The sequence below is a fragment of the Camellia sinensis genome, chromosome 13 (genome assembly GCF_055761805.1).
Source record: "Camellia sinensis isolate YWXY chromosome 13, ASM5576180v1, whole genome shotgun sequence".
NCBI classification, from domain to species: Eukaryota; Viridiplantae; Streptophyta; class Magnoliopsida; order Ericales; family Theaceae; genus Camellia; species Camellia sinensis.
The window spans coordinates 140,756,002-140,765,587 of record NC_138973.1 but is presented as its reverse complement, the minus strand read 5'-3'; positions in this window follow the sequence as shown (position 1 = coordinate 140,765,587).

Sequence of the window (9,586 nt, the reverse complement as noted above, 5' to 3'; positions counted from 1 at the left end):
CCGTGCCTATTCGTTAAGTTCCCACAACTCAAATTGGTCCCTCCTGAGCCTTATCGTGATTTTTACACGATATCGGCCCGCCGAGGCTTATTTTCAAGCTTAAGTGTGAGAAAAGTACCTTTTCCGACCCAGTTTCCAAACCGGAAGTCCTACGCTAGTTCCGTAAGTCTCCACAACTTACATTGGTTTCTCCCGAGGTGTTGGAGGTGTTCCACGGGCCTTCTCGGGACTGCTACAAGATTTTTTGGCCCCCAATGGCCTATTTTCAAACTTAAGTGTTTAGGATGTGCATTTCTTGACTTAGTTTTCAAACCGGGAGTACCATACGATTTCCGTGAGTTTCCACGACTCACGTTGGTCCCTTCCTAGGTGTTTGAGGTATTCCCCAGGCCTTCTCTTGACTGTCACACGATTTTGGCCATCCGATGGACTATTTTCATGCTTAGGTGCGAGAAAAGGATCATTTCGGACTTAGTTTTCAAACCGGGAGTCCCGTGCTAATTCCGTAAGTTTTCACAACTTACATTGGTCCCTCCCGGGGTGTTTGATGTGTTCCTCGGGCCTTCTCGTGACTGTTACACGATTTTAGCCCCCGACAGCCTATTTTCAAGCTTAAGTGTGAAAAAAGTGTATCTTTGATTTAGTTCTCAAACCGAGAGTCCCGTGCTAGCTCCGTAAGTCTCCGCAACTTGCCTTGGACCCTCCTGAGGTGTTTGGGGCGTTTTTCAGTCCTTCTCGTGACTGTTACACGGTTTTGGCCACCTCAGTGTCCTATTTCCAAGCTTAAGTGCGGAAAAAGTGTCTCTTTCCAACTTAGTTTTCAAATCGGGAGTCCCGTGCTAGTTTCGTAAGTTTTCACAACTCGCGTTGGTCACTCCCGAGGTGTTTGAGGTGTTCCCATCCCTTCTTGCGACTGTTAAATGATTTTGGCCACCCGATGGCCTACTTGCAAGCTTAAGTGTTAGAAAAAGTGTATTTTTCGGCCTAGTTTTCAAATCGGGAGTCCCGTGCCTGTTCGTTAAGCTCTCACAACTCAAATTGGTCCCTCCTGAGATATTCGAGGTGTTCCCCGGGCCTTATCGTGATTTTTACACGATATCGGCCCGCCGAGGCCTATTTTCAAGCTTAAGTGTGAGAAAAGTACCTTTTCCGACCCAGTTTCCAAACAGGAAGTCCTGCGCTAGTTCCGTAAGTCTCCACAACTTACATTGGTTTCTCCCGAGGTGTTGGAGGTATTCCACGGGCCTTCTCGGGACTGTTACAGGATTTTTTGGCCCCCGATGGCCTATTTTCAAACTCAAGTGTTTAGGATGTGCATTTCTTGACTTAGTTTTCAAACCGAGAGTCCCATGCGAGTTCCTTGAGTTTCCATGATCACGTTGGTCCCTCCCTACATGTTTGAGGTGTTCCCCGGGCCTTCTCTTGACTGTCACACAATTTTGGCCCCCCGATGGGCTATTTTCATGCTTAGGTGCGAGAAAAGTTCCGTTTCGGACTTAGTTTTCAAACCGGGAGTCCCGTGCTAGTTACGTAAGTTTTCAAAACTTGCATTGGTCCCTCGCGAGGTGTTTGACGTGTTCCTCGGGCCTTCTCATGACTGTTACACGATTTTGGCCTCCGACGGCTTATTTTCGAGCTTAAGTGTCAAAAAAGTGCATTTTTGATTTAGTTCACAAACCGAGAGTTCCGTGCTAGCTCCGTAAGTCTCCGCAACTTGCCTTGGACCCTCCCGAGGTGTTTGGGGCATTTTTCGGTCTTTCTCGTGACTGTTACACGGTTTTGACCCCCCCGGTGTCGTATTTCCAAGCTTAAGTGCGGAAAAACTTTCTCTTTCCAACTTAGTTTTCAAACCGGGAGTCCCGTGTTTGTTCTGAAAGTTTTCACAACTCGCATTGGTCACTCTCGACGTGTTTGAGGTGTTTTCGGCCCTTCTTGCGACTGTTAAATGATTTTGGCCACCCGATGGCCTACTTTCAAGCTTAAGTGTTAGAAAAAGTGTATTTTCTGGCCTAGTTTTCAAATCGGGAGTCCCGTGCCTGTTCGTTAAGTTCTCACAACTCAAATTGGTCCCTCCTGAGATGTTCGAGGTGTTCCCCGGGCCTTCTCGTGATTTTTACACGATATCGGCCCGCCGAGGACTATTTTTAAGCTTAAGTGTTAAAAAAGTACATTTTCCGACCTAGTTTCCAAACCGGAACTCCTGCGTTAGTTCCGTAAGTTTCCACAACTTACATTGGTTTCTCCCGAGGTGTTGGAGGTGTTCCATGGGCCTTCTCGGGACTGTTACAGGATTTTTTTGGCCCCCGATTGCCTATTTTCAAACTTAAGTGTTCAGGAAGTGCATTTCTTGACTTAGTTTCCAAACCGGGAGTCTCATGCAAGTTCCGTGAGTTTCCATGACTCACGTTGATCCCTCCCTAGGTGTTTGAGGCGTTCTCTGGGTCTTCTCTTGACTGTCAGACGATTTTGGCCACCCGACGGACTGTTTACAAGCTTAGGTGCGAGAAAAGTGCCGTTTCGAACTTAGTTTTCAAATCAGCAGTCCCATGCTAGTTCTGTAAGCTTTCACAACTTACATTGGTCCCTCCCAGGGTGTTTGACGTGTTTCTAGGGCCTTCTCGTGACAGTTACACGATTTTGGCCCCCGACGGCTTATTTTCGAGCTTAAATGTGAAAAATGTGCATTTTTTGATTTAGTTCTCAAACTGAGAGTCCCGTGCTAACTCCGTAAGTCTCCGCAACTTGCATTGGACCCTCCCGAGGTGTTTGGGGCATTTCCCGGTCCTTCACGTGACTGTTATATGGTTTTGGCCACCCTAGTGTCCTATTTCCAAGCTTAAGTGCGGAAAAAGTGTCTCTTTCCAACTTAATTTTCAAACTGGGAGTCCCGTGCTAGTTCCATAAGTTTTCATACCTCGCGTTGGTCACTCCCGAGGTGTTTGAGGTGTTCCCGGCCCTTCTTGCGACTGTTACAAGATTTTGGCCCCCCGATGGCCTACTTCTAAGCTTAAGTATTAGAAAAAGTGTATTTTCTGACCTAGTTTTCAAATCGGGAATCCCGTGCCTGTTCGTTAAGTTTTCGCAACTCAAATTGGTCCCTTCCTGAGATGTTCGAGGTGTTCCCCGGGCCTTCTCGTGATTGTTACACGATATCGGCCCGCCGAGGACTATTTTCAAGCTTAAGTGTGAAAAAAGTACATTTTTCGACCTAGTTTTCAAACCGGAAGTCCTGCGCTAGTTCTATAAGTTTCCACAACTTACATTGGTTTCTCCCGAGGTGTTGGAGGTGTTCCACGGGCCTTCTCGGGATTGTTACAGGATTTTTTGGCCCCCGATGGCCTATTTTCAAACTTAAGTGTTTAGGAAGTGCATTTCTTGACTTAGTTTTCAAATCGGGTGTCACTTGCGAGTTGTGTGAGTTTCCACGACTCATGTTGGTCCCTCCCTAGGTGTTTGTGGTGTTCCCCGGGCCTTCTCTTGACTGTCACATTATTTTGGCCCACCGATGGACTATTTTCACGCTTAGGTGCGAGAAAAGTGCCGTTTCGGACTTAGTTTTCAAACCGGGAGTCCCGTGCTAGTTCCGTAAGTTTTCGTAACTTACATTGGTCCCTCCCGGGGTGTTTGACGTGTTCCTCGGGCCTTCTCATGATTGTTACACGATTTTGGCCCCCGAGGCTTATTTTCGAGCTTAAGTGTGGAAAAAGTGCATTTTTGATTTAGTTCTCAAACCGAGAATCCCGTGCTAGCTCCGTAAGTCTCCGCAACTTGCCTTGGACCCTCCCGAGGTGTTTAGGGCATTTCCCGATCCTTCTCGTGACAGTTACACAGTTTTGGCCCCTCCAATGTCCTATTTCCAAGCTTAAGTGCGGAAAAAGTGTCTCTTTCTAACTTAGTTTTCAAACCGGGAGTCCCGTGCTAGTTCCGTAAGTTTTCATACCTCACGTTGGTCACTCCCGAGGTGTTTGAGGTGTTCCCGGCCCTTCTTGTGACTGTTACATGATTTTGGGCCCCCGATGGCCTACTTCCAAGCTTGAGTGTTACAAAAAGTGTATTTTCCGCCCTAGTCTTCAAATCGGGAGTCCCGTGTTTATTCGTTAAGTTTTCACAACTCAAATTGGTCCCTCCTGAGATGTTTGAGGTGTTTCCCTGGCCATCTCGTAACTGTTACACGATATCGGCCCGCCAAGGCCTATTTTCAAGCCCAAGTGTGAAGAAAGTACCTTTTGCAACCTAGCTTCCAAACCGGAAGTCCTGCACTAGTTCCGTAAGTTTCCACAACTTACATTGGTTTCTCCCGAGGTGTTGGAGGTGTTCCACTGGCCTTCTCAAGACTGTTACAGGATTTTTTGGCCCCCCATGGGCTATTTTCAAACTTAAGTGTTTAGGATGTGCATTTCTTGACTTAGTTTTCAAACCGGGAGTCCCATGCGAGTTGGGTGAGTTTCCACGGCTCACGTTGGTCCCTCCCTAGGTGTTTGAGGTGTTCCTCGGGTCTTCTCTTGACTGTCACACGATTTTGGCCCCCCGAAAGACTATTTTCATGCTTGGATGCGAGAAAAGTGCCGTTTCGGACTTAGTTTTCAAACCGGGAGTCCCGTGCTAGTTCCGTAAGTTTTCACAACTTACATTGGTCCCTCCCAGTGTGGTTGACGTGTTCCTCGGGCCTTCTCGTGACTATTACACGATTTGGGCCCCCGACGGCTTATTTTCGAGCTTAAGTGTCAAAAAAGTGCATTTTGATTTAGTTCTCAAACCGAGAGTCCCGTGCTAGCTCCGTAAGTCTCCGCAACTTGCCTTGGACCCTCCCGAGGTGTTTGGGACATTTCGCGGTCCATCTCGTGACTGTTACATGGTTTTGGCCACCCCAGTGTCCTATTTCCAAGTTTTAGTGCGGAAAAAGTGTCTCTTCCCAACTTAGTTTTCAAACCGGGAGTCCCATGCTAGTTCCGTAAGTTTTCACAACTCGTGTTGGTCACTCTTGAGGTGTTTGAGGAATTCCTGGCCCTTCTTGCGACTGTTAAATGATTTTGGCCACCCAATGGCCTACTTCCACGCTTAAGTGTTAGAAAAAGTGTATTTTCCGGCCTAGTTTTCAAATCGGGAGTCTCGTGCCTGTTCGTTAAGTTTTCACAACTAAAACTGGGCCCTCCAGAGATATTCGAGGTGTTCCCCGCGCCTTATCGTGATTTTTACACGATATCGGCCCGCCGAGGCCTATTTTCAAGCTTAAGTGTGAGAAAAGTACCTTTTCCGACCTAGTTTCCAATCCGAAAGTCCTGCGCTAGTTCCATAAGTCTCCACAACTTACATTGGTTTCTCCTGAGGTGTTGGAGGTGTTCCACGGGCCTTCTCGGGACTGTTACAGGATTTTTTGGGCCCCGATGGCCTGTTTTCAAACTTGAGTGTTTAGGAAGTGCATTTCTTGACTTAGTTTTCAAACTGGGAGTCCCATGCGAGTTCCTTGAGTTTCCACGACTCACGTTGGTCCCTCCCTAGGTGTTTGAGGTGTTCCCCCTGCCTTCTCTTGACTGTCACACAATTTTGCCCCCCCGATGGACTATTTTCATGCTTAGGTGCGAGAAAAGTGTCGTTTCGGACTTAGTTTTCAAACCGGGAGTCCCGTGCTAGTTCCGTAAGTTTTTAAAACTTACATTGGTCCCTCCTGGGGTATTTGACGTGTTCTTCAGGCCTTCTCATGACTGTTACACGATTTTGGCTCCCGACGGCTTATTTTCGAGCTTAAGTGTGAAAAAAGTACATTTTTGATTTAGTTCTCAAACCGAGAGTCCCGTGCTAGATCCGTAAGTCTCTGCAACTTGCCTTGGACCCTCCCGAGGTGTTTGGGGCATTTTTCGGTCTTTCTCGTGACTGTTACACGGTTTTGGCCCCCCAGTGTTGTATTTCCAAGCTTAAGTGTGGAAAAAGTGTCTCTTTCCAACTTAGTGTTCAAACCGGGAGTCCCGTGCTAGTTCCGAAAGTTTTCACAACTCGTGTTGGACACTCCCGACCTGTTTAAGGTGTTCTCGGCCCTTTTTGCGACTGTTAAATGATTTTGGCCACCCGATGGCCTACTTCCAAGCTTAAGTGTTAGAAAAAGTTTATTTTCCGGCCTAGTTTTCAAATCGGGAGTCCCGTGCCTGTTCGCTAAGTTCTCACAACTCAAATTGGTCCCTCCTGAGATGTTCGAGGTGTTCCCCAGGCCTTATCGTTATTTTTACACAATATCGGCCCGCCGAGACCTATTTTCAAGCTTAAGTGTGAGAAAAGTACTTTTTCCGACGCAGTTTCCAAACCGGACGCCCGGCACTAGTTCCGTAAGTTTCCACAACTTACATTAGTTTCTCCCGAGGTGTTAGAGGTGTTCCACGGGCCTTCTCGGGACTGTTCCAGGATTTTTTGGCCCCCGATGGCCTATTTTCAAACTTGAGTGTTTAGGAAGTGCATTTCTTGACTTAGTTTCTAAACCGGGAGTCCCATGCGAGTTTCGTGAGTTTCCACGACTCACGTTGATCACTCCCTAGGTGTTTGAGGTGTTCTCCGGGTCTTCTCTTGACTGTCAGACGATTTTGGCCACACGACGGACTATTTTCAAGCTTAGGTGCGAGAAAAGTGTCGTTTCAGACTTAGTTTTCAAACTGGCAGTCCCATGCTAGTTCCGTAAGTTTTCACAACTTACATTGGTCCCTCCGAGGGTGTTTGACGTGTTTCCAGGGCCTTCTTGTGACTGTTACACGATTTTGGCCTCCGACGGCTTATTTTCGAGCTTAAATGTGAAAAATGTGCATTTTTTGATTTAGTTCTCAAACCGAGAGTCCCGTGCTAACTCTGTAAGTCTCCGCAACTTGCCTTGGACCCTCCCGAGGTGTTTGGGGCATTTCCTGGTCCTTCTCGTGACTGTTACACGGTTTTGGCCACCCTAGTGTCCTATTTCCAAGCTTAAGTGCGGAAAAAGTATCTCTTTCCAACTTAGTTTTCAAACTGAGAGTCCCGTTCTAGTTCTGTAAGTTTTCATATCTCGCGTTGGTCACTCCCGACGTGTTTGAGGTGTTCCCAGCCCTTTTTGCGTCTGTTTCACGATTTCGGCCCCCGATGGCTTACTTCCAAGCTTAAGTGTTACAAAAAGTGTATTTTCTGGCCTAATTTTCAAATCGGGAGTCCCGTGCCTGTTCGTTAAGTTTTCGCAACTCAAATTGGTCCCTTCTGAGATGTTCGAGGTGTTCCCCGGGCCTTCTCGTGATTTTTACACGATATCGGCCCGCCGAGGACTATTTTCAAGCTTAAGTGTGAAAAAAGTACATTTTCCGACCTAGTTTCCAAATCGGAACTCCTGCGCTAGTTCTGTAAGTTTCCACAACTTACATTGGTTTCTCCCAAGGTGTTGGAGGTGTTCCACGGGCCTTCTCAGGACTGTTACAGGATTTTTTGGCCCCCGATGGCCTATTTTTAAACTTAAGTGTTTAGGAAGTGTATTTCTTGACTTAGTTTTCAAACCGGGAGTCCCATGCGAGTTCCTTGAGTTTCCACGACTCACGTTGGTCCCTCCCTAGGTGTTTGAGGTGTTCCCTAGGCCTTCTCTTGACTGTCACACGATTTTCCCTCCGATGGACTATTTTCATGCTTATGTGCGAGAAAAATGCTGTTTCGGACTTAGTTTTCAAACCGGGAGTTCCGTGCTAGTTCCGTAAGTTTTCAAAACTTACATTGGTCCCTCCCGGGGTGTTTGACGTGTTCCTCGGGCCTTCTCATGACTGTTACACGATTTTGGCCCCCGACGGCTTATTGTTGAGCTTAAGTGTGAAAAAAGTACATTTTTGATTTAGTTCTCAAACCGAGAGTCCCGTGGTAGCCCCGTAAGTCTCCGCAACTTGCCTTGGACCCTCCCGAGGTGTTTGGGGCATTTCCCGGTCCTTCTCGAGACTGTTACACGATTTTGGCAACCCCAGTGTCCTATTTCCAAGCTTAAGTGCGAAAAAAGTGTCTCTTTTTAACTTAGTTTTCAAACTGGGAGTCCCGTGCTAGTTCCGTAAGTTTTCACAACTTGCGTTGGTCACTCCCGTGGTGTTTAAGGTGTTCCCGGCCCGTCTTGCAACTGTTAAATGATTTTGGCCACCCGATGGCCTACTTTCAAGTTTAAGTGTTAGAAAAAGTGTATTTTCCGGCCTAGTTTTCAAATCGGGAGTCGCTTGCCTGTTCGTTAACTTTTCGCAACTCAAATTGGTACCTCCTGAGATGTTCGAGATGTTCCCCGGGCCTTATCATGATTTTTATACGATATCGGCCTGCCGAGGCCTCTTTTCAAGCTTAAGTGTGAGAAAAGTACCTTTTCCGGCCCAATTTCCAAACCAAAAATCCTACGCTAGTTTCGTAAGTCTCCACAACTTACATTGGTTTCTCCTGAGGTGTTGGAGGTGTTCCACGGGCCTTCTCGAGACTGTTACAGGATTTTTTGGGCCCCGATGGCCTATTTTCAAACTTCAGTGTTTAGGATGTGCATTTCTTGACTTAGTTTTCAAACCGGGAGTCCCATGCGATTTCCGTGACTTTCCACGACTCACGTTGGTCCCTCTATAGGTTTTTGAGGGGTTCCCCGGGCCTTCTCTTGACTGTCACACGATTTTGGGCCCCCGATGGACTATTTTCATGCTTAGGTGCGAGAAAATGGCCGTTTCGGACTTAGTTTTCAAACCGGGAGTCCCTTGCTAGTTTCGTAAGTTTTCACAACTTACATTGGTCCCTCCCGGGTTGTTTGACGTGTTCCTCGGGCATTCTTGTGACTGTTACACAATTTTTGCCCCCAACGGTTTATTTTCCAGCTTAAGTGTGAAAAAAGTGTATTTTTTATTTAGTTCTCAAACCGAGAGTCCCGTGCTAGCTCCGTAAGTCTCCGCAACTTGCCTTGGACCCTCCCGAGGTGTTTGGGGCATTTTCCGGTCCTTCTCGTGACAGTTACACGGTTTTGGCCCCCCCAGTGTCGTATTTCCAAGCTTAAGTGCGGAAAAAGTGTCTCTTTCCAACTTAGTTTTCAAACCGGGAGTCCCGTGCTAGTTCTGTAAGTTTTCACAACTCGCGTTGGTCACTCTCGACGTGTTTGAGGGGTTCCCAGCCCTTCTTGCGACTGTTAAATGATTTTGGCCACCCGATGGCCTACTTCCAAGCTTAAGTGTTAGAAAGTGTATTTTCCGGCCTAGTTTTCAAATCGGGAGTCCCGTGCCTGTTCGTTAAGTTCTCACAACTCAAATTGGTCCCTCCTGAGATGTTCGAGGTGTTCCCCGGGCCATATTGTGATTTTTACACGATATCGGCCCGCCGAGACCTATTTTCAAGCTTAAGTGTGCGAAAAGTACCTTTTCTGACCCAGTTCCCAAACCGAAAGCCTTGCGCTAGTTCCGTAAGCTTCCACAACTTACATTGGTTTCTCCCGAGGTGTTGGAGGTGTTCCATGGGACTTCTCTGCACTGTTACAGGATTTTTTGGCCCCCGATGGCCTATTTTCAAACTTGAGTGTTTAGGAAGTGCATTTCTTGACTTAGTTTCCAAACCGGGAGTCCCATGCGAGTTCCGTGAGTTTCCACAACTCACGTTG